General features: G+C 29.4%; 1 protein-coding gene and 1 long non-coding RNA gene across 3 annotated transcripts in view; both read right to left on the bottom strand.

Annotated features, from left to right (window-relative positions):
• Positions 1-199, bottom strand: part of LOC136082154 (uncharacterized) — a 7,699-nt gene extending 7,500 nt beyond the window's left edge. The window contains exon 1 of one of the 2 annotated variants that reach the window (XR_010639440.1): positions 1-199. This exon is cut by the window's left edge and continues 54 nt beyond it. This is a non-coding gene — a long non-coding RNA (uncharacterized LOC136082154). The other variant, XR_010639439.1, reaches the window with a different exon arrangement.
• LOC101237339 (receptor-type tyrosine-protein phosphatase delta) overlaps positions 1-25,163 on the bottom strand; it is a 544,974-nt gene that overhangs the window by 441,262 nt on the left and 78,549 nt on the right. The gene's annotated exons all lie outside the window — the stretch shown is intronic.

Raw genomic sequence — 25,163 nt, 5'->3', positions numbered from 1 at the left:
TTTGTAATGGCTAGTTAATGAGACAATATTTTTCAATGTGTCACTTCCTCAACGTTGTCAAAACAACGTTTAATTAACGTTGGCAAAATAACACTTTTTCAACGTTTTTTAACTACCACATTTTCAACGTTGGTATATGTAACGTTGAATAAGCGTTGTTTCATAAATAGCTTAAATACGTTGAAAAAGCAGCTAATGTCTAACGTTGATAAACCTTCAACTTTGCGACGTTTTTACAGTGATTATTTGCGTACTTTTATTCAACGTCGAATAAACGGGGTTTTTTGAGAAGATAATATAAGTTGATATTTTTACGCTTATTCAACGTTGAAAATGTGACGTTTAAAAAGCGGTTTATTTTTAACGTTGACGAAGCATAGATTTTGAATCGTCTTTAAAATGGCTTTTTGCGTAAGTTGATTCCACGTTGAATAAACGTCTTTTTTTGAGAAGCTAAATTACGTTACAATTTCAACGCTTATTCAACGTTTAAATTTACCGCGATTTAGTATACAATAACAAACATTGATTCAACGTTGAAAGCGCGTTGTTTTTGTGACTGTAACGCTTTTTCTACGCTGCGACCGGTTTTCAACGTTGATTCAACGCTGACATGTTTGCTGGGTCACTTGTTCGCTTCTTGAGACTTCCATATAATTCCTTCCCAATGTTGTTATTTAAATTCAAAAGTTTTTCCAGATAAACCCAATAACAGTATCAGCTGTCAAAAGTATTGAACTCTCACAACTCAGTGTCTCAACAGCAATCTTGATTGGCTCCATGGCAGTTTGCAACATCAACAAAGCTTTAAAATCTTTATCATCAGAGTCCAATTTTAACTCACTTTAACTAATTCAGTCGTTTTTCTTATACAAAGTGTCAGTTACTCACAAGTAAATGCCATGATTAATGCAATGCTGGTCAATAATCTTGATAACTTTCATATATTTCTTGTTGATTGCTGCACCATTTTGTGTTAATCCTACCAAATCTTTTTCAAACTCAATTGAAAAACTTTTTAAGTGATTTGATATTTTTTCAACGATTGCTTCAGCATTGCACAAACCAAAGATGCGAACTAATCCAAATTTGTATGTTTTATATTTTTCACTACAATGCAGATTTCTGGAGATGGCTCTAATGGATATTCCGTCTGTGGCCATGTCAGAAACTATTTCATTTAGGCTCTTACGTTGAACAAAATCAAGCATTGTTTTAGGTTTCTTTTCTGCTGCAACTTTTTCAGGAGGAATTTTTTCATTTTAAGTCCAATCAATCCCATGCTTCAATTTTAAGTAAGCCTTTAAGCTCATGGTAGATCCTCCAGAGCACTTAATGACATAATTGCAGTGATTGCAAACTCCTTCCATATCCTTAGTCACAGGATTTTTTCATTTTGTTGCAAACTCCGACACAGATGACATCTCTATTGATTAAGGTGTACATTATATATACATATATTATAAATATTCTTCATAATAAGAATAGCATCTACTTTCTAGCGAAATGTTGAAATAATTAATCACAAATTCAGTTAGTTAAGTCAATAATATCAACAACTTAACCTTATTGTTATGTTTTGTAATCTTATTTATAGGAAAGAGAATCAGTATTATGTTTTGTTTAACATTTATTTCTATATTATATTAAACTATTACAAGTAACTATATTATGTTAAAAACTATGCGTAGTTTTTCGTATCGTTGTTCTAACTCTGTTGAATTTAGCGCTAAGGGTTTTATTCCATTCGTGCGAGAACTCCTCGTGCGGAATGAATCTCTTAAGGGAATAGTTTTGCAATCATTATAGAGTTTTTCATATAAAGGGATTCATTTAAATTATTGCAATCATTATAGAGCTGCATATATAATTGCAATCATTATAAAGTTGCTTTTCATAATTGCAATCATTATAGCGTTGCTTTTCATTATTGCAATAATTATAGCGTTGCTTTTCATTATTGCAATCATTATAGAGTTTTTCATATAAAGGGATTCATTTAAATTCATTTAAATTCATATAAACTTTTCTAAAGGGAAATGCTTGTGTTGCAACCTTTAATTATTATTCTAAACGAGTATTACAAATTATTGTCCATACGGAGTTGACTTCGTAACAATCATTACACTCACTTAACAAAACAAATTTTTTTTATGTTTAATTCATAAATTAATACTTTGTTCCATATTAAAAATCCGAAAATTGTTCAAAAATCAAACTGTTGTTTTAAATTAATAAAATTTTTTTTTTTAATTTCCTGTTAGAAAAAAATATTTCGATAGAAATCAAGAACAAGCAAAACGGGTAGCAAAAATACAGCAGTTTCCTGTTTTCCCGATTTTGGCTAAAAAATACGTTTTACGGTTTCTGTTAACAGTTGTTAGAAACCCTAGTTCAGGCTTTTTTTTTACTTTAAGGCATAATAAACATCATATGAATGTCGATCTTGAAGTATTGTTGTTCTACTACATTAAAAAAAATTAAAGATAAGAAAATTGCAAAGAGAATTATAGTAATTAATAAATATCTACAAAATTCCAAATCCTCAGTTTCTTTTTAATTATCTATGATAACTCGTTTTACTAACATGTGATAACTAAACTAAAAAATCTGGACAAAATTAGAAACGGTATATCTTTTTAACAGAGTCATCTTTTTTAACAATTTGAAAAGTATAATAACAAAAAACATCTAAATAATAACAATAAATAGATTTATAAGTTTTTCATGCCATGACGACGAACAGTGTCTACTCTTGTAAATGTGGTGGCAGCAAACCGATATACACGTTCTATGTTGATTCTTTTAATTGAAAACGCTATCTGCTTTTCAATTTCTTTCTAAGTTTGCCTAGGTTTTCAGCTTGCCAGTTTTTGTTGTACACTAATCTCTTAAGTTCAGACCAAAAATCTTTAATTGGACGTAATTCTGGCACATAAGCAGGATTATGCTCTTTTGGTACAAATTTAATATTTTTTGCTTTAAGATAACTTTGTAGTTTATGTGAATAATGCGACGAAGCTAGATCAGGCTAAAAAATAATATTGTCATTTTTATGATAATTTTCAATGAGTTTCTCAAATCTAACAACACTTTTTAAAATGTAGACATCTTCATTGACTGCTTGACCTGACTGAGCAGTATTCTGCTGAGAGATTCCCTTTGTAGAGAATGCAATCTAAACAAGAAATTTTGGCATTTCCAGAAATATTAGTTTTGCTCAAATAAAAATACGATTCATTGTCAATAATAACAATTCTTTTCCGAAAAATCAAAACCAACCTGCGGCACTTTGAACGAACAGCTACTTTTTGAGCCGGTGTTCTTTTTGGCGTTTCAGTTTTTTACGATAACGAATGCTAGTTCTTGGTGAATAATTTTGCATATGTACGGTTGTGATACATGAAATCGTTTTGCAAGACCACGCTGTGAAATGCCACCCTTTTGATCAATCGATTTTTTAAGGCGCTTTATCTCTTTTGCAGGCATCTTTATTGCTTTACGACCACTTCCAACTTTTCTTTTTGGTCCTATATTGTTCCCTTTTCTTTTAAGTATATTATAAATAGTAGATTTTGGAAAAATGATACAGTCGATGATGTAAAATTGTGGCTTCAACACTATGGTTTTTCTGAAGCTGTTGTTCAGATTTTTATGGTATGATTTAAATTAACTATATTTTTAACTATTTTAGTTACCATTAAAACAATAATGATGCATCATTGCAATATGTGGCCTTATTTTGCCAACACACATCAGTAATTACTTACACATGTGATTAGGCGTCACCGAGATGCAAAAAATTTTAAACTATACTGTAATGTTGTTGGATGTGGTGCGTTATTTTAAAATTTTTTTCTTTAGAAAGTCACTGCGAAAGAAATCATACTTCAGTTCTTGAAATGGAAAAAATTGGTATTGAAAGTTTCTGCTCTCCAGAAATATTGAAAATGATTGTGGGGATAAACTATTGGACAAAAGAAATTTCGAAGGGGGCATGCTGCTTAAATTAAAATGTTGTCACAGGTTGACATCCTCAGCCCTCAATGATATTGTTATCTTAATTAATGAGCTGTGGCATAATAAAATTTTAAGTTTAAAGCAAAAATTGGAAACAGAAATATGTGAAATAAGCGAGGAGCTACAAAGTTGTTTTAATGAAAAAGTTTTTAATGGCTTGCACGCAACTTACTTGCAAGAAGCATTTTTTGCTAAAGAATTTGGCTATATTAGACCTGAATCTGTAAAAATTGGTGTTTATGATTCAGAAAAAGAAGCTCTTGGGTATTTTGAGCCTTTTATAAAGCAGTTACAAATACTTTTAAAATTGCCAGAAATGGAATGTACATTTGGTGAAAATAACAAAAGTTATATCTAGGAGTTACTATGACTGATGTTATTCATGGCTCATATGTCAGAGACCATGAGTTTCTGCAGTTTATTGTTTGTCTTGTTTACTGATGATTTTGAAGCTGTCAATCATTGGAAGTCACAAAAAGAAAAACCAATAATAGCTTTTTATTGCTCAAAAGCCTTGTCGTACTTGTGAAATAGAAAGAAATCAGCTGAACACTAGTTATACAAGTTTTCAATTTTCATTGCGAGATGAACAAGAATATCTAGCAGAGTTCAGAAGTTGTTACTGCGAACTGGTCGAAAGAAAGATGCAGTCTTTTGGTCAAAGAAATATGGAGTTAATGGTGATAGCATGTTGGCTAAAACTCCATATTTCAAACTGACTAAATGCCTTTATGATCCTATGCATATATTATTGGAAGGCATTATTAGGTTTGAGCATGCTAAAAAAATTTATTTTTGATAAAAAATATTTCAAATTAGATTCTTTAAATAGACAATTAAAACAGTTTCCATATTCTCGAAGGGAAGCTGCTGACAAGCCACAGTTAATTACAGTAAAAGATATTGAATCGGGTGGACTTCGTGGACAATTTGCAGCATCCAAACTCTTGGAACTGTATTGCCATTCATTATAGGTGTCTATATTCCAGAGTATGATGCTAGTTGGATAAATTTCATTAATTAATGTGTTGGACTTTTTCATATAACAAGGTATTGCACACTCAATGCGCATAATCTTGACTACCAGTGGCCTCAGTTTTTTTTATAGACATAATAGACAGTTCTATGTTATGCTTATGAATGTGGAAGAGTGTTGGATATCTTAGTTTTTAAATATGTTTGTGTGCCTTTGTTGTGTAATTTTTGTTGTATTTCCGTGTGTTTGTATGTTTTGTGAACTTTTTTATATTGGGCTAATTAATTCTGTGTGTTGTGTACAGAAAATGAAGTTGATGGATTTGCTTTTGCTAAATATGAAAGAAAACGATTTGATGATAATGTATTGGGTTTCCAGGAGAACAGCCATGGGTAAATTGCTTAACATCTATTTTTAGCTTATGGTAATACATTGATTATATTAGGCATTGAGTTCTGCACTGACATGCACACACACATTTGGATATATAAATTGGATCTCTTATATTTATTTTAATTTTTTAAACTGTTTATTTCATTGCTGTTATGTTATATCAATATCTGTTATTGAATGTAGAAACTGGAGAATTCGTAGTTGACTGCAAAAAGATTATTAATGAAGAGTTAAAAAAACCAAAGGAGAAACAGGATTGTGTCTTGATCAAAAAAACATTTAGATTGTCTTACTCTGGTAGAAGAGAAGAATTGGATATTATAGGCAATGGTTCAGTTAGATAGTAGAAAAGTTTCCTTTGCTGCGAAAAATTGAGTTTGTAAGTGAAAAACTTGTGTCTTACCACCTTTTTTTTTTTGTAATAAAACAAAAATACCTGATATAAAATGGTATGCTTACATTCTAACTTCAGATAAGAATTGAATTTGACACAATTTATAAATTCAAAGATGCAGAAGGAATATTCGCTGAGTTGATGAGTAAACTACTTCCAATAATGTTTCCAGTGAGTCAATCAAAAGTATAATTACTTTGTATACAATTTTATATAGCTTTATATGGATTTTGACCTCTTTAGAAGATCATAATCCATGTAGTATTTAAAATCATAATCCATAACATGTTTGTAAGTTTGTAAACGTAAAAATAGAACCCATAGGTTTTTCAAATAAAGGTAAATATTTAATATATGAAATGTGTATTAAATAAAATACTTTTATTTATTGTTTAGTCATATGTTGTGTCAGGGTTGCAAATAAACCGGTTTTTTTGAAAAAAAACAAAAACCATAGATTTTTTTAAGAAAACCAAAAAAACCATGGTTTTTTTGGTTTAAATTAGATTTTTATTAACAAATGCCATATTTAGTTATCCTTTTAAATTAAAAAAAAAGCATAACGCATTTTATTTGAGTAAATATATTCTTTATCAATATTACTGTTGTATTTCATCAGAATTATTCAATACATCATTATTTAATGTTCTAAATATAAATACAAGCTTTGCTGCTTTTTCTAGCCCCAATTGGTTTCTTAACTTAGAATGAACAAAAAGTTGAAAAAATTTGATTCCAGCACTAGAAGCTGGTGCGTTTAATAAACCTTCAATATCCACCCACAATTGTTAGAGATTTCCACCATTCTATTGGTGATAAATTTTTTAAAACAGATTCACTATACAAATAGCTTTTATCGAATGGAGCAGATTTGGCTTTTAATTTGAATATTATTGGTAACAAATTTTTGAACTCTTTATCTGCAAAATTCATGGCACCTTCATTTTCATTTTCAGAAAGATTAGATCCAAAATATCTATGATCTAGTGTGTTTGCCAGGAAATGAGCATCACTGACAGTCTGAAGGTATCTAGATTCAATTTTTTTTTTTTTCGTTTGATAAAAATGATAAACTGTTCATCAAATCTTTAAAATTTCAATAGTGTCACTTATTTTTGTTTGATCACTTTGCAACTTATCTAGAGCTGCTGCAATTGGTTTTAATATTTTTAATAAATCTTCTGTGTTTCGCTTTATCTGTATATCACTTACTTTTTTACCAATCATTGGATCCAAGCCTTTATTTTTTTCAAACATTGTGAAAATGATGCTCCAGTTGTTGACATATTTTTTAAGTGAATCACGTACAGAAGTCTCAGTAGGAAGTGAGAATTTTGTTCCTCCGCTTAATTTATAAATTGCTCCAGCTTGATGATTATTTCTTATATATTATTATTTCTGTAACATGCTTGCTCACATTTTCAATGTTAAGGTCATTTGCTAAAAGATTCAGTATATGAGCAGCACACCCATAAGTTATGATAATATCTTTTTCAGATGACAGTTCTTGTCTCATTGATTTCATATTATTTGCATGGTCAGTCACAAAGCTTTTTACTGTGCATTCAAATTTACATCTTACAGAATCTATTGCTTCTCTTGCTAATTGTGTAAGATATTCACCAGTATGTGAATGACCAGAAGTGTTGATTGTTTCTACTAAAATGTTAATTTTATCTGTAATTACAGAGATACAAACTATGGCTACAATTTTCCCATTCAATACATTAGATTTTTCAATTTCTTCTGTGTAAACTCTATCTAATATTCTCCTCCAATTTGAGTTCTATTAGGTAGAGTGTATCATGGATGAAGTATATTGATAAAATTTTTGTATTCAACTGTTCTGAAGCTAGAGTTTGTACTGTATATAAATCTACCAAGTTGCAGATCAAATAAATCTTTCTCTTTGAGGCTTGTTCGTGTGAAAAACTTATCAATTTTCAAATATTTATCAGCTGATGTTGAATTGGGGTGAGACCTTTTCATTTGTTGTTGTGATGTTGATGGTGAGTTATCTTTAAAATGAAATTGCAGTTTATTGAATTATTCTAAATATATATGTTTACAATTTAGGAAAAGTATAAAATTTAAAATGATAATGCAGTCATTTAATTACCCTCAAAAAGTTGTTGATCTTCAATTGACTCCATAGTTTCATGGGGTTGTGATTGCTTGCACTTTTTTAAATTTTCATGCATCCTTTGAATTTGACCTTCCATTTTTTTTCTACACACATTACAAACTGCTCTACACCTCTTTCTTTCGGGAACAGTCACTCGTGTATATTTTAACCAAATCATATCACATTTGCACTCATTTTTTTGAGACATTTTTGTGGTATCAATAAATTATGTTAGAACTACTTATACTTTTGCTAAACATATAAAACTACATATATATATATATATATATATATATATATATATATATATATATCTACATATACATATCGTTAAGAAAACTTCCTGATGAAATAAGTTCAGATAAATAAGTGTTATTACTAATTTATTACTGCTCTGTTCTATAATAACACTGAGGAGTCTATTCTATGAAAAAACAAAAACAAAATTCATGGATTCAAAAAAAAATTATCTATATTGAAGATTAGTTTAATTTGTGAATATAACCCTCTTTTAGTTTCCTGTTGTAAGCTCAAATCTTTTTAAAAAAACAATAATTTGGTTTAAACCAATATTTTTTTAATTGGTTTAAACCAATGTTTAAACCATTTGGTTAAAACCATGCAACCCTGTGTTGTGTGTGTGTATCGTTTTTTCAAATGTATTTTTTTAAAATATTTTTTGACAAAGAAGATAGCGATGATGATAATAAATCATGCGAGGAGCTTATCATTGAGTTGTTAATGAAGTTACAAAGTGCAATGCATTTAAATGGCAAAGGCAAAAAACTTGCACCTGCAATATCATTTGTGGATGTAAATTTCATGTATTTTTATAAAATTTTTATGTTGCTACAAGGAATACACAATAAATTTGCTTTAAAACATTGTGCAGAAAAAAAATTGTGTTTTATTCTACTATTTCGGTATACTACCCATAGGTCAACGGCCGAAATTTAAAGTTTCAATGCCAAAAATATATATACTTTTAATACATTATATTATGGTAAAAACAATATATTATATTTACTAATGATAAATATTGTTTTTAAAATTTCCTCATTTTATTTTTAGGTAGACTAAGTAGAATTAAGTTCACCCAGGTTGTGTCCGCCTCATATTGTGATTGTTGAAGGAACAAAAAACAAGAGTTAAGGATTTATTTTAGCAGACGGTATTTATGTCGCATGCGGAATAATGTTCATTTCTAAACTAATTGCAGATTTATTGGCTGTTTATTATGGTGGGGACTTGTCTTTTCCGAAAAGATATCGAATTTTAACATTTTTTCAATCATATTTATTAAATTATTCAAAAGGAAAAAGGATTTTCAAGAGTACCAAAATGGCTGTCATTGAGAAGAAATATCTTGATTCAATTAGAAGTTAATTTTTATTTAGTTGATAGTATCTTTTTATTTGCTAATAAATCATAATGAAATAAATATATTTCTTAACTAGTTTCATTCTTCGATTGTTATACACTAAACATCTAAACATGTTTAACCGCTAAACACTTTTAGCATCTAAACGTGTTTAAAAATACGATGCAAAAAACGTGTTTAGAAAAGCGTTTAGATTTTAAGCACATATAAACCTAACCTAAACACTTCTTTTCTAAACATGTTTAAAAACTCGATGCAAAACTTGTGTTTAGAAACGTCAAAAAAGTGTTTAAAAGCTTAACACAGTTTTTAGAGTGTAATTCTGTAAAATTTTTCTTAAAAAATGCTATTTATATTTTGATGAAATATACTTTTTTAAATGTATTGTGTATGAGTGTATATTTATATGCATGTGTATGAGTGTATATATCTGCGTATATTTATACATGAATATGTGATGTATATCTATATGCATGCATGTATGTATGTGTGCATATATGTAGGTATGTGTTGACGAGGCTTTTTATGTAAATAATACTTAAATGTTTCTAAGCGTCATATATTGACCTTAGAGATTACCTTAACTAATGAGGCAATTTGCCAGTTTTGTAAATAAATAATTAAAAACGTTAGAAAATGCCTATAATATCTCTCTGGGGAAATATTATATGGTATATATAATCCTGTAAATATTTATATAAAAGTGCGTTTTAGTTTAATATCGATTAGCGTCGAATCGAATAAATATAATGCTAAAATATTAGCGTATTATTATTGAGTTTTAATACCCTCTCAATTTCTTACGAACATTTGATAGCAGAAGGTCAAGCAATTGAGTACGACAATAAACAATAGTGAAAGTGAGTTGGAGGCCATTTATCATTATCGGATGGATCAACTTAAACAAGCTAAAGTGAAGTCAAAAGCGCGTTTACAAGAACGAAAAGATCGCCGATGGAATTAATTAGTTTCGACCTTCCAAGCGGAAACGATGTTTGTAAATGTTGGGAGAAGATCGTCGAAGCACAATTAGCTGCACCGAAGACAATGGATGACCTTTTAGTTGAGTATCGGAAAAAGAATGAATTTGAAATAAAGACAGATTTTTACAAAAAAAAATGAAGCAATAGTCTGTCAACATGGAAGCAGACAAAATGACGCAAGAATACCTTTACTCGCAAAAGGATGACGCATCAAGCATTGTCACGATAGGTGATAACGATGAATGTAAACAAAAACTTCAACTGATTTGTCAAAATATAAATTTAAAAAGTGGCATTGAACAACGTGGTGGTTGTAATGATGTGTAAAAGGTGAAATTGGGATCAATACGTTGTGGATTAATGGATAATGGATTGATGGATGATGAATTATATACAAATTTTATGGAGCAAAATTGGAATCAGATGAGTTGAAAAATGACGAATAGGATGCACAAGTTAAGAAAAGCTATAGAATACGTGCTGTTAGAACTAGTTGGCAAGGAAAACCAGAAAAAAGAACGGAGTACCATAAAAAAGAAATAACCTTTAACCGGTGAATAACGCCTTGAGTACGAAAAAAGAAATTGGACGAGGCTTATTAATCCACTTATCTAGAGTGTCAATTCCTGTTTTATCAGAAGATAAAACAAAATATGAAAATTGTAAAGCAGCATTTAAAGCATGTATTGATAGAGCTCCAGCTGCACCTGAATACAAACTGCAACTACGCCAATATCTATCAGGAGAAGCTTCCAAAGTTGTTGAAAGCTTGGGGTATTCAAATGCTACGTATGAAGTTACAAAATATTGATTCGAAAGAAAATACGGTGGCGAACGACGACTAATAGTATTTGAAGAGAGTAGAAAATTTCAGCCCAGTAAAACCTAACAACCTAAGTGATCTTGAAAATTTTGCTGATATGTTGGACATTGCAGTCATAAATTTACAAGTGTTAGTAAAATTTGATGTGTTAGTAGGTGACTCACTATATATCAAACTTATAAAAAAGTTACCGAAAACAATGCTAAGTGTATTTTTACGATGGTTATTTGAAAAGTAAAAATTTTCTAGATTGGAATTGTTGGGAGAATGGGTTTTAGTGCAGTCAATTGGTGCAAACTTTGTGCTATTTAGGGTAAAAGCGTTATACTTGGTGGTCATGTTGATAAGGTTAAAGCATTCGTTTTAAGACTCAGACCCACTTTCAAGATGACCGTAGATGGTCTCTATGAAAACTAGCACCTGTCCATAGCAACAAACCTTTATTTTTCAAAATCTAATAATTTATACACAAATCGAAAGCACTCTAAAAATGAAGCAAAAAATATTAAAACACTCTATGGAAAAAATTACCTGAGAACAAGATAGAGGGCTTTAAAACGCTATAAATCCAGGGGGTAAAATAGATATAAGATATTGCGTTCAAAAATAAATTACTGTTATTTTCATTTAAAAATGACAATGTACAAAATTTTGAAATATTTTTTCATTTATTTAAAATATAAATTGATTTTTTTTTTTACCTTATAAAAAAACACTTCGATAAGACAATCAAGCCCATAGTACTTTTCCCTTAAAATTATTAAAAAATTGAATAATTCTTTAATTAGACGTTTGGAAAATAAAAGGAGATTTTCCTTTTTAATATAATTGTTTTATCAATTCCCTGGGACTGGTTGAAGATGGTTTGCATGATTTTATTCGCTCTAACTTGTTACAAAATTCTTATGTGCACATACAAAATTCTGAATTCGGCATGACAGAAAAATCTTGTAAGAAATAGAAGAAATAAATGCGATTTTTTTCTATGATTTATTTTGTATGTAATTTAAATGAGTTTTCGAGAAAATTTTTATTGATCATACAATTTAAAATAAAAAAATATAGCAAGTAAAAATGACTGAAAGGCAATTAAGTACAGATTTATTTGATTTTTCGTTAATTGACTGGAACCTGAATTGTATTGTCAGGTGAAGGCCACCGAGAGCTTAATTGTTTTGGGAATGTTAAAAGAGAAAAATCACGATTCTAGAGCAACATATAAAAAACGTTGCCATAAACATAAAAATTTTTGAAAGAATGGATAAATCACCAATTACAATATTATTTAATAATGTAGATACAAATATTCAGCATGATGCATAATTTCATAAATTGCGTAATAATAAATTTAGCGATATGAAGTTAGAAAGAGCTGTAAAACATTAAACCAACTAGAGTAAAAGAAGAAAAGTGATGAGTTGAGCATAATTTTTGTTCAATCAATCTGTTTTTCCAAGCAAGAGAACTTCTATAAGAGCAGCTTGTGAAACCATTTCAAAATGTTTTTTCTGTGAAAGCACCACTATCATTGAAGATAATGCTTTCTTAGGTAAGCTTAGTGCTGGTGGCATGATATCCCAAGATGCTTCGTATCTCTCTACTTGTCTGCTAAGTCTCTATAGAAAATCTACTAAAAAAGATAAAATGTCACGCGATAGCTCTGAAAAACAAATCGATTGCCAGGTTCTTGCTGAATTGAAACAGTATATGATACAAGAAGCGAGGTATAAAGTTAAACGTGTCTTTTAATTAGTTGACCTCGCTGAAATATATCAAAAAAAGTTACTGAACTTGATAGAAACACTTCTCAAAAGATCCATACAACAAAATTAAAACACACAATTGCATTTTTCATTTATAATTAAATGATCTTATGACACAAATAGTTTAACCTTAATAAAAATAAAAAAAACAAAGATGTATTAGATCTTGAATTATCTACTTTAGAGTTTTCTGAAAAAAATAAATGTCAAACCTTCCTGATTCATACACTGAGATTAACTAGTTTTAAATTTTAATGAAAGAACCGAAATGGAAAACAATTCCAACGTCTATTTAAACAACTTTTTTTTGGAACTTACACCCTTAATAGATTTTGAAAAAACGACTTGCACATCATCTTATGCATATTATATGTTTTTATAGTTAATCAAAGATGTACATAAACAATTTTTTTTTTATTTCAAATGGTTGTATTACGTTAAAGATTTACCACTTTTGAGGGGAAAAATCGAAAAAAGCAAATTGATCATTCGGCATTGCTCCCGTTATTCCGCAAATCTTCTAAATCTGCTGCCATGATCAAACATGGAATGGATATGATTAAGACATCTGTTGATTTTTTAAATGTAGGTCAAATACCTATCATTACTTTTGAGCAGCCATCGTATTCCTTGGCTAAACTGATATAGTGGAATTGGAAATAATACTATGGAGAAAAAGTTTTTGTCATTATGATAGAGCCATTTCAAAATTGAAATGGTGGCGCTTAAAACATTTGGAGATTGGTTGAAAGATTCCGGCTGTTGTTCTGCTTTAGTTGAAGCAGAAATTTCATCAGGTTAAGCTTGATTTTGTGATATACAAGCAATTACTAAACATCATTGTTTAAAAAGTTTTGAATTATTAATACTCTAAGTAAAAAAGATAATTCCGTATTAAGTTACTGCTACTGCTTATATTTACATGTTTCAATCATTTTGATAGATCCACAGTACTGAAGATATTTGTTTATATTTATAAAAGAAATGAGCTTCCATGTGATTAAAGAGGCATTATTCTTGTTTGTTTTGCTTGTGGCTTGATATTTCGTTATATAAGAAAGAGAAAAATATATAAGCAAAATACATTTCCATAATCAATTGAAATATTTGAATTCAAAATAATTCTAATAAATTATATAAATATATGTTTGTATACCTGCCTTTTCTCAATGTAAACACAACGTTGATCCACTGTAATCCAACGTTACTCCAATGTATATGAATCAACGTTGATCCAATATATATAATTCAATGTTAAACTATGCACATTGGATTAACGTTGAGTTATAAACATCGGACCAAAGTTAATCCATATACATTGGATCAATGTGGGTTCACACACATTTGGTCAACGTTGAGCCATATACATCGGATCAACGTTGATTCCTTTACATTGGATCAACGTCGGGTTTAGATTGGAAAAACAACCAACTTTTGCGGTGTTTTTCCATACGTTGGAGCTACGTAATTTTCCTAACTGTTTTAAATCACGTTGTAATTAAGGTTTTCATTAATATAAATACGATAAAATTAACATTCGATCAACGTTTTATTTGCATCGGAGAAAACAGCCAACATTAGTGATACATTTACATACGTTTGCTTAACGTTAGTGTGCTAGCTGGGTAACCCTCAGATTAGAGCTGGTTATTTTAGCTTTCGTGCGATCAGTAAGGACAGAAAATTTTGATTTGTGTAGGTGCATTCGACAACTGCTACCATGGTTTTTTTACACAGGACCATACACATTACTTGCGCTGATTATCCGTACATTTAGCAGATATAATTCAACTGGAAGAAACAAGTCCAGAAATTGCAAAATTATTTCAGAACGACATGTTTGTTGTAAACAAAACGAAGAAAAAGTTTTCTTCGATTGTGTTAGACCATGTACATGAGCAAAATAACAAATACGTCAAAGGGGAATGAGGTTGTTTTTTTTTATAACAATAACAATAAAATGTCCATTTAAGAAACTTATCTGGAAATATAAAATTGATTGAAGTTGTTTTGGTAATAAATTTTTTCTTATTTATAAGTGAAACACCCATGTGTTAAAAATAAAAAATTTCAAATTTTATTAAGGTGCAATTGGATTGACGGAAGATTTCCAAGGGCTACTCCGCTGGATGATTTGTGGACCTGAGTTAGTTCAATGCGTAAATGAATTTGAATCTAATTTACTAATTGAAGAAAATGAAAACACGGGACTTTTATTTTGCTTATGATGTTTGGAAACACGTTTCAAACATCATGAGCAAAATAAAAGTCATCAAATTGGTTTTCGTCTCAAGTTACGACTTTAGTTGATGTAATTTCAAACACGGGCAATTCATTTAAAGAAGAAAGCCTAGATCTTCTGGTGCTTGATACCCAGGATATCAAAAAAAAAGAAGTGGTAAATACTGTTAATTTAATTGAGAACTTTGGAGAAAAAATATTCAACCGTTTTTCCAAACCAGAATAAAGAAGTGTAAGGAGTCTATTTTCAATCCAATAAAAGGAAATGAGCTACCACTTCTTAGTTACGTCAATTCAAAACGAAAGTTAAAGATAAATTGCTAATATCTGTGCTTAAAAAGAACTCCCAATTGTTTTCGCAACTGTACATTTTCTTCCAGATCCGAGATGGCAACCTTAACGAGTTTTTTTGCTTATGAAAACCACACTTTTTCACCGTCTCTTTCAAAAGATGGATTGTGGAATAAAATTAGATCTTTTAACTTGTTTTAATGATTTGCACAGTGCACTCGAAGATAAACTTATAGTTAAATGTTTGGTTATTGATAGAGCTGTCGTTGTAAATATTTTATCATCCAAGAAATGTGAAACTTTCAAAGAATATTCAATCAAGGTATTCTAGAAATTCTCTTTGAAACAGTTACAATCATATGCAAGAGTTGATATTATTCGGAACGTTTACATAGAGAACAGCCTTAAAGAATCAGCAAGAGTCAAAAGAGGACAAAGCATTCGTCGTTGTATGTTGCCCGAATCAAAGATTCTAAGTAAATGGCAGTCATTTCTTTGCAGAACAAAATCAAATTATTAAGTTCCTTTCAGTCCAAGTATCTTGTTTTTAAACAGATAGATTGATTGTTGTGACCAGTGATATCAAATCAAAATACTAACAAATCCAATATTGAGCCTTGCAAACATGAAGAAGCAGACACTCGTATATTTCTTCACACATATGATGCTTCCATAAATAGTGGATTCAAAAAAACCATGATCAGAACTGTAGATACTGGTGTTGTTGTCATTGATAAAACTTATCGATTATACTTTAGATTATCTCTAAGTCAAAAAATATTTCATGCCATGAAAGTATTTTTTTATCTAAAATCATATAATCATAGTTTTCTAATTTTAGGGCTAGGACTTTTTCATAAGCTACATTTAGAAAAAATTGTGGATACGCCTCATTTCACTGCACAATCTTGTAAAATGTCTTGGTCCAAAGCTGAAATGTTTACATCTATTTCACGTAATAACAGGTTGCAATCAAGTTTCATTTTTTGTTGGAAAATGGAAAAAACTTTTCTGGAAAACTTTAGGAACATTGGAAGATCTCACTAACGCCTTGCAATCAATTTCAAATTGTCAAAGGAAGATATTATCAGTATTTTCCACTTAATTGAAAGATCTGCTGTACTACTATATAACCCTACAAGTTCTTACAGTAGTGTAAATGAATGCAGAAAAAACTTATTTTCAAAAAAAGGGACGTTTACGCAAGACGCTTTGCAACTGCATATCTCTAGAGCTGTTTACCAGGCTTCGTATTGCTGGGCACAATTGTTGTGTAAGAATCCATCATTGCCTAACCCATGTGAGTGGGGTTGGATTATGGACGACAATATTTACGAAATCGTTTGGACGACAATTGCGAAAGCTTCCAAAATGTACTGTGAACTTATACAATGTGGCTGCGAAATAAGAGAGGTTTTAGAGGTCTTTGTAAATGTGTAAAAGCATTACTTCCGTGTACCACACTTACCAAATATGGTGGTGATTTTAAGCGTTAAATTCATAATTTACCAAATGTTTCAAATATAACGGGGTTTTAAAGTTTATTTAAAATTTTGGGGGATAACTTTTGATCTTTAATATTGTGTTTTTAATTATTTATTAAATATTCAAATTAAATATTTTATTATTATTTTGAAATTTTTTTTTGATTTCTATTAAGGTTAAACTATTTCATAAGATCATTTAGTTATAACTAAAAAATGCGATTGAGAGCGTTCATAATTTGCCAAAATATTTAAATAACGAGTGATGCGAAAGTTATCGGACAAATCTGAATTTAATTATTTCAGCATAATACAGTATCATCCACAATTATTTTCGTCGCGCCTATAATTATTTTCGTTGCAGTCCATAATTATTTTCGTCTCGTCCATAATTATTTTCGTCGCATTAAAAATACTTTATTTTTCAAATGTTTTACAGTAAATTAAGAAAAAAAATTCAAGTATAATTTAATCACATAAACTCATTACGCTGAATTCCTTTTAACACCCACTCACGCATGTGAGAATAATAATTTTCGAAAAAGTATTCAATAAAACCTGTGAAAATCTCAGTAATAATGTTAATCATTTCTTGTGGATTATTAGGTCGTGGTTGTATCCTTCTGAATAAATTTTTCATCACACCAAAAAACTCCTCGATAGGATTAAGTTGAGGGCTGCAAGGTGGTAAAAACTGGATAGTACAATTGCTTTCTCGAAATGCCGATTCTACAGTTGATGAATGGTGGAATCGCGCATTACAACATATCTTTGATCAAATAAAGCTGGTCTTAAATCTTGTTCGATCCAATCGTTCATGCTAGCAGTATTAAAGCCCCCAACCTTTATTTTAAAACCAATACATCCCGTAACTGAAATGACCCATATTAAGCTAACATTCCTTCCTCTCTGTTTGGGGACTCTAATATATGGGGTACTTCCCAACAATGCATTCCCATAATGTCGTGAATCGTGCAAATTAAAACCGGTTTCATCAATATAAATCAGATCAGAATTTTGCAGAAAAGAAACATGATTGCAAAACGTGAATCTTGTTGCTATTACATGAGCTGAATTTCTCGCAACAACGACCGATTTAAGCCTTTTACGGGTATATCCGATTTGTTTTAATTCTCTTTTAATTGTAGTTGTCGAGCATTTATGTTCTTCGGGCATTAATTCTGCAATATCGATCATAGTTAATGCATTATTTGCATTAATTAATAATTCAATTTCTCTCTTTCTTTCAATATTATCTCGTGCCACTCTGCCACGCTTTTTAGGCACTGTATTTTGATCTTGTTCAAGTTTTCGTATCCAGTTTTGAATCCTCCAGTTGCATTTGCAATAGATCGACTTGATTCGTTGCTATTCATCATTCTTTTTATTGTAGAAATATTTTCTTCGGTTGCAGTTTTATTTTTTGTTTGTTCTTCTGTTTCGACATTCAAATGATTGATGATTGTATTGTTTTCGTTTGCCATTATATATTTCGTCATAAAAATAGTGGACGCGACGAAAATAATTATGGACGCGAGGAAAATAATTTTGGGACGATACTGTAATTTGTTTTTGTGGTTTTATTCGTAGGCAAAAGCTTTCTTTAAAATATAAACTTTGTTATTTAAAACACAATAATTTAAAATGAGGTTTTAACCTCATTTTAAATTATTGTGTTTTAAATAACAAAGTTATTTAAATAACAAAGTATCTCGTTCAGCTACATTTAAAAATGTAGCTGAACGAGAATCTTTTCGAAAGCGACTTAAAACGTTTTTTGTAAACAAACCAAATATATATATATAAAAAAAAAAGGTAAATCATTTTAAAAAGCCGTGGTCCACCATCGTTCAGCTGCATTTAACCTCATTTTAAGTTATTGTGTTTTAAATAATAAATTTTATATTTTATAGAAAGCTTTTACCTACAAATAAAACCACAAAAACAAATTATTATGCTGAAATAATTAAATTCAGATTTGTCCGATAACTTCCGCATCACTCGTTATTTAAATGTTTTGGTAAACTATGAACGCTCTCAATCGCATTTTTTAATTATAATTAAATGATTTTATGAAACAAATAGTATAACCTTAATAGAAATTAAAAAAAATTTCAAAACAATAAAATATTTAATTTGAATATTTAATGAAAAATAATTAAAAAAAAGAAAGAAAACGACGGATCCGTGGCTCAAACCCCACTTCTGGGCAAATTTTGCGACATCGGTTAGGAAGGAGACGTGAACTTCCTAATAAATGCTCATACGCGGTGCTCTGTGATTAGACCGTAAAGACTACTTGGGGCATCTAAATAAAGTTTTTTTTTAAAAAAAAGATTAGAAGGATTTACTCAAAGTACAATACATGAAAACCTAAAAAAACTTGAAACTGTTCGTTCCTTTTCTGATAGAAAGCCTCCTGGTCGTCTAACTTCTGTCTTCAAGCTCCATTATTTTTTTCTTTTATGTCATTATTTTCATTTTTAACACTTTAACTTATATCTATTGATTTTTTAGACTCTGTATTTTTAAATTTAATTGTTGTTTTTACTTACAAACTCGACAACTTTATTTGACTCTGATAGTTCATTTTTCAATATCATGTTTTCATCATTCAAGTTAATTTATTTTCTAGTTTTTCAATTCAATTTTTAAAAGTTTTTATTAATGGTATTTTCATAAACTTCGATTATTTGTTTTAATTGTGATGATGTAAACCTTTTTTGCCATTAAAAACTTTTAAAAGCCATTAAAACGCGTTTGTTCTGTATCTCATAACAATCCATGTACATATCAATCCATGTACTATATGTTTGAATAAATATAACTGTAAGTATCCTACACTTGTTTATAATTGTAAATTTTTATTGTGATATTGATTACATTTTAGTTCACAAAGTTATAAAAAAAGATCCATTACCCATAACCTAGGTGACTATGGTTTGATGTCATGTTAATGGCTTCAAATTTATTCATCACTAACAAAAATAAATGTAATTGTAACATGGTAACCATATTGCATATCTGTTATACATCTGTTGTGACCATGTTGTATATGTGTTGCAGAGCCGACAACAACGAGGGATAGGGGGACAGGGGGCCATAAGATATAGAGGACTATTTTTAAATATTGACGATTGTGCCCATCCACTTTAAAACTCGTGTCGTCGGCCAGGTGTTGTAACTATGTTGTATAAGTATATATGCAATAATTTCCAATGTTGTACAATTGCTTCTTTTTATTTTAAAAAAGTTAAATTGGATGCAACACTAATAAAGTACAAAGATAAAAACTGAAGCAGATATTTATCAAGAACCATGGTGGTGATTTTATCACTTTTAAATCGCAAAAAAGTACCATTATCAAATGGTTTTGAATCAATTCATTGTATAATAATTGTTTTTTTGTTGCTCCAACAACCTTTGAAATTCAAAACTGTTTTTCAAATTTCATCATAAGAACTAAAAATGTCAGACCTAATAATTATGTACCTAACACATTTTATTGTCCTCAAACTAATGAAAAGCACGCTATTTTTAAACCAAGAAGTTACAGCCCATTCTGCTAAAAACAACTTAAATGAATTAAAAAGTCGCTAAATAAAATATATGGGCTTCAAAAATGATTGCTAAATTAAAAGCCATTGCAACCCCATGCGTGACTCAGTTAGATACGAACAACAAAAGCACTATGCACAGTGTATTAATGATTAGTCGTTGTCCTAGTTCCTTTTCTGTAGTGACTATCCGCTGTTTTGCCATCACTGCCTATTTATAAGAGACAACAACGTATAACCGAATTTACTTTACCTTATTAAAAATAAAATGCTATACAAAAAACAATATGGTATTTGAAGAAAAATAGTTTAACCAAGCATGCCATTCTTCAACTAAAGCGCTAATACTATGCGAGGAAGCACTCATAGAACAAAGCTAAAATCTCTTTGTAAAGAAAAATGAAGATATACCTTCATAAGAAACACACAGTTCGCGCAATAAGTTTTGAAAATCGCATTTCTCACACAAAACAACTTTTTTAAAAAATTTATGACAGAAATCAGTTTGGTAAAAAATCAAATATAGTCAAATATAGTCAACAGTTTGGTAAAAAAAATTTGATTTTTCTACCAAACTGATATCTGCTTTATCAAACAGAAACATAAAAAAGTTATATTAACAATTGAAGATATCTTCATTTATTTTTAATGGTTCTTGAATATGTCTTCATTTATTTTTTATCATATAGTTTCGTTTAGGAGCTAAATTACGTCATGTCCATTAATTACGACAGCAAAATAGGGGGAGAGGGTCTAAATTTTTTGACAACTGTAGACAATGGGGAGGGGAAAGTTATGGCAAGTTGACGTCAACAATGTTACTTTTTTACATAAATTTACTTACTTGAAAAAAAGTAAATTTATGCAGCGTTTGCAGTCCTGTGTTGCGCACTCGCTAAACTTTTAGTTTTTTAACAAAGTTATTTATATATCTGCAGTATTTTGATAAATCTATTTATACTCCTACTTCTGAAAAAATGTTTTGTGCTTCAAAAAGACCCGACACATACAGAACTAAATAAGCTAATGATATCTCGTAAACTATTTTTTTTCAAAGTGGGCATTGGATAGTCTACTGTACAAACAAGCAAACAAAAAGAATTTAGCAAGTACATGATTTTTTATATTAATTTAAACGCTTATACCAGGGTCTGCAATCTATAACTCGCAAGCCTCATATGGTTCTTTTTGATTTCAAGATGTGGCTCTTTACTTATGCTCAAATAATAATATAATATTATGATAAATATGTTGGAAGTTCTTTATAACCTAAAAAACGTTGTAAATTGTAACTTTTAGCTCCTCCGTCTCAAAAGGTTGCTGACCCCTGGTTTATGTAATTTGTTAAATGCAGTTTTTGTTATACTAGACTCTATTGGAAATAATTGGCTTTTACTGAGAAAAAAGTGAAGAGGATTGACACATTCACGGATTGTGACTTTGCACTGTACATAAATTGTGATTTATGTACGGTGCAATTTGCGATAATTGTGGTAATTTTTAACACTATTATCGCAATTGATTTATTCAAGAGGAAGAGAACAGGGGAAGGGGGGAGGGGTTATCAAAGGCTTACATAACTTTATGAGGGAAAGGCAGTCTCTGGAGGTTTGACAAGTTGTTGAAAAAGGGGAGGGCGAGATAAATATAGCCGAAAAACTGTTGACGTAATTTATGGACAGCCTCTTTATTATAGTTATTTAACTTTGTTGTATAAAAGTCTATTATTATTTCACTAATGACATATTTTTATCAAGAATTAAGCATAAAAAGTGTTTAATGATTTTCTAGAAGTCTTGCTTTTGCTAAATGTAAAACAATATAAATAAGTTTGAAAACAAAAAAATTTATAATTTATTATTGTATTTTATTGTAGATATTTAACAAGCACCGATGCTTGTTTATTTACGTTAGTGATTAACGCTGTTATTTCTTCATAACCATATGAATAAAAATTCTAACGATAATTGTAGTTAAAGTGTATATATATATATATGTATATATATACATATATATATATATATATATATATATATATATATATATATATATATATATATATATATATATATATATACATATAAATATATATATATATTCATATAAATATATATATATATATATATATATATATATATATATAATTATTTTTAAAAATAACACAATGTTTTTTATTCTTGAGATGTGTCGTAAAATTTTATTTACATTTTCAAAAGATTATTTTACAATAATAAAAAACTCTGAAATATATATTAAAAAATAGAAGTCTTTACAGAGAAATATTAACGGACAAAAAATTATACATAATAAACCAATATATTTATTACAAAATAACTCGGTAAATAACCAATTAAAATAACCTACTGTCAAAAAAATATAGATATATAAATAAACTGACAGTAAAATTAAATAGATAAGTTTATAGTATAATGTAAAGCTTGTTTATTAAGCGAGGGACTTTCCCATTTAATGTGGAGGGCTTCTTTAATCTTTAATTTGTTTTTGTTTTGGGCATTATCCAAAATCTCAAAAGAATCACAATTAGCCAAATTTTTGCAATTAAGAGATAAATTTAAGTGTTTAAATATATGAGATTGTTTATCACTTTTAAGGTGCTCATTTATTCTAGTTGCCAAGTGTCTGGAGGTTTCTCCAATATAACTGGCATTACAGCCAGCGCAAGAAAATTTATAGACAACATGAGATTTAAGCAGTTTAGGAAGTGACTCTTTTAAGCAAAAACAATCTTGTATTTTATTAGTAGTGAAAATTAATTTTATTAGAATATCCTTACAATATTTATGAACAATTTTTGAAATTTTCCTTTTAGTGTAATTAGAGTACATTCCAATGTATGGAAGCTTAAATTTAAGCTATTAATAATGTTAGACACAGATGGGTTCATTTTCTTATCAATATAGGATTTAATTTCATAGTCAATAATTTTTTGTGGAAATTTATTATTTTGTAAAACTAATGATAGATTCTTAATATCTTTATCAAAACCAAACCAAGAATTATTAATTTTAAATGTACGATCAATCAAACACCGAACGAGTCCAAATTTGAAGCAAGAGGGAATAAAACTAAAAAAATTTTGTAAAAGACCTGTATACGTTTTTTTGTGATAAACTGAAGTCGTAAACGAATTGGAGTTTTTTAATAAGTACATCTAAAAAAGCAATCTGGTTATCTTGTTCTATTTCCATAGTAAATTTCAAATTTTTATGTTGTTTATTGAGGTGTTTGAAAAATTCTTGAGCTTCGTATTCAGAATTAAAAATAGCAATTATGTCATCCACATACCGTTTATAAAAAAAATGGTCTTGGTTTCGCTTTGCCACCAGCGTTTATAAAAAAGCCGGATGTATTCGCTCAATTTGATTGTATTTCGCAATTTCTTAATAATCAACTGAAAAACAACGATTCAAAACCTCAACTTAAAAGTGAACTTTCCCATTTGGCTAACAACTACGTATACAAATACACTCCATCTGAAAATTGTCTAAGAAAACATAAAATATTAAAAAGACTTCGGAATAATGAGAACATTGTTATTACACGACCAGACAAAGGAAATGGTATAATTGTTCTTAATAAAATTGATTATATAAATTCATTACATAATATTATAAGTAATAAGACTAAATTTAAAGAATTAAAAGAGGTTCCAACTATAAAAAGAGAAATATCTTTACAAGGGTATCTTAGAAAACTTTATAAGCTTAAATGTTTTGAAAAAGACATTTACACTAAAATCTATCCTGTAGGATCTCAACCTGCAAGAATTTACGCGTTACCTAAGATGCACAAAGTTAGTAAAGATAGTTCTCTTCCAACATTTCGACCTATCATCTCAACAATCGGAACATATAACTACAACCTTGCCAAACATCTCTCTCATTTATTGTCTCCATATATACCTAAACAATTTTGCACTTTAGACTCATTTTCTTTTGTTGAAGAATTAAAACAAATTAATGTAACTAATAAATTTATTGTTTCTTATGATGTTGAAAGTTTGTTCACGAATATTTCTCTTAAAGAAACCATCAACATTGCAACTGATTTATTTTTTAAAGATAAAACTAACTCAAAACGTTTTTCAAAAGTTCAATTTAAAAAATTACTTCAGATTTCCACATCCGGTTCACATTTTCTATTTGGCGGGAAATATTACGATCAAACAGATGGCGTTGCTATGGGTTCTCCTTTAGCGCCCATCTTAGCTAATATTTTCGTCGGTTATCATGAACAAACATGGGTCAATAACTGCTCTTTTACAGCACCATTTTTTTATAAACGGTATGTGGATGACATAATTGCTATTTTTAATTTTGAATACGAAGCTCAAGAATTTTTCAAACACCTCAATAAACAACATAAAAATTTGAAATTTACTATGGAAATAGAACAAGATAACCAGATTGCTTTTTTAGATGTACTTATTAAAAAACTCCAATTCGTTTACGACTTCAGTTTATCACAAAAAAACGTATACAGGTCTTTTACAAAATTTTTTTAGTTTTATTCCCTCTTGCTTCAAATTTGGACTCGTTCGGTGTTTGATTGATCGTACATTTAAAATTAATAATTCTTGGTTTGGTTTTGATAAAGATATTAAGAATCTATCATTAGTTTTACAAAATAATAAATTTCCACAAAAAATTATTGACTATGAAATTAAATCCTATATTGATAAGAAAATGAACCCATCTGTGTCTAACATTAT

Source organism: Hydra vulgaris, chromosome 07, assembly GCF_038396675.1.
Source record: "Hydra vulgaris chromosome 07, alternate assembly HydraT2T_AEP".
In the NCBI taxonomy this organism is placed as follows: domain Eukaryota; kingdom Metazoa; phylum Cnidaria; class Hydrozoa; order Anthoathecata; family Hydridae; genus Hydra; species Hydra vulgaris.
The sequence above is the reverse complement of the archived record's forward strand: the minus strand, read 5'-3'. Positions and strand labels throughout refer to the sequence as shown.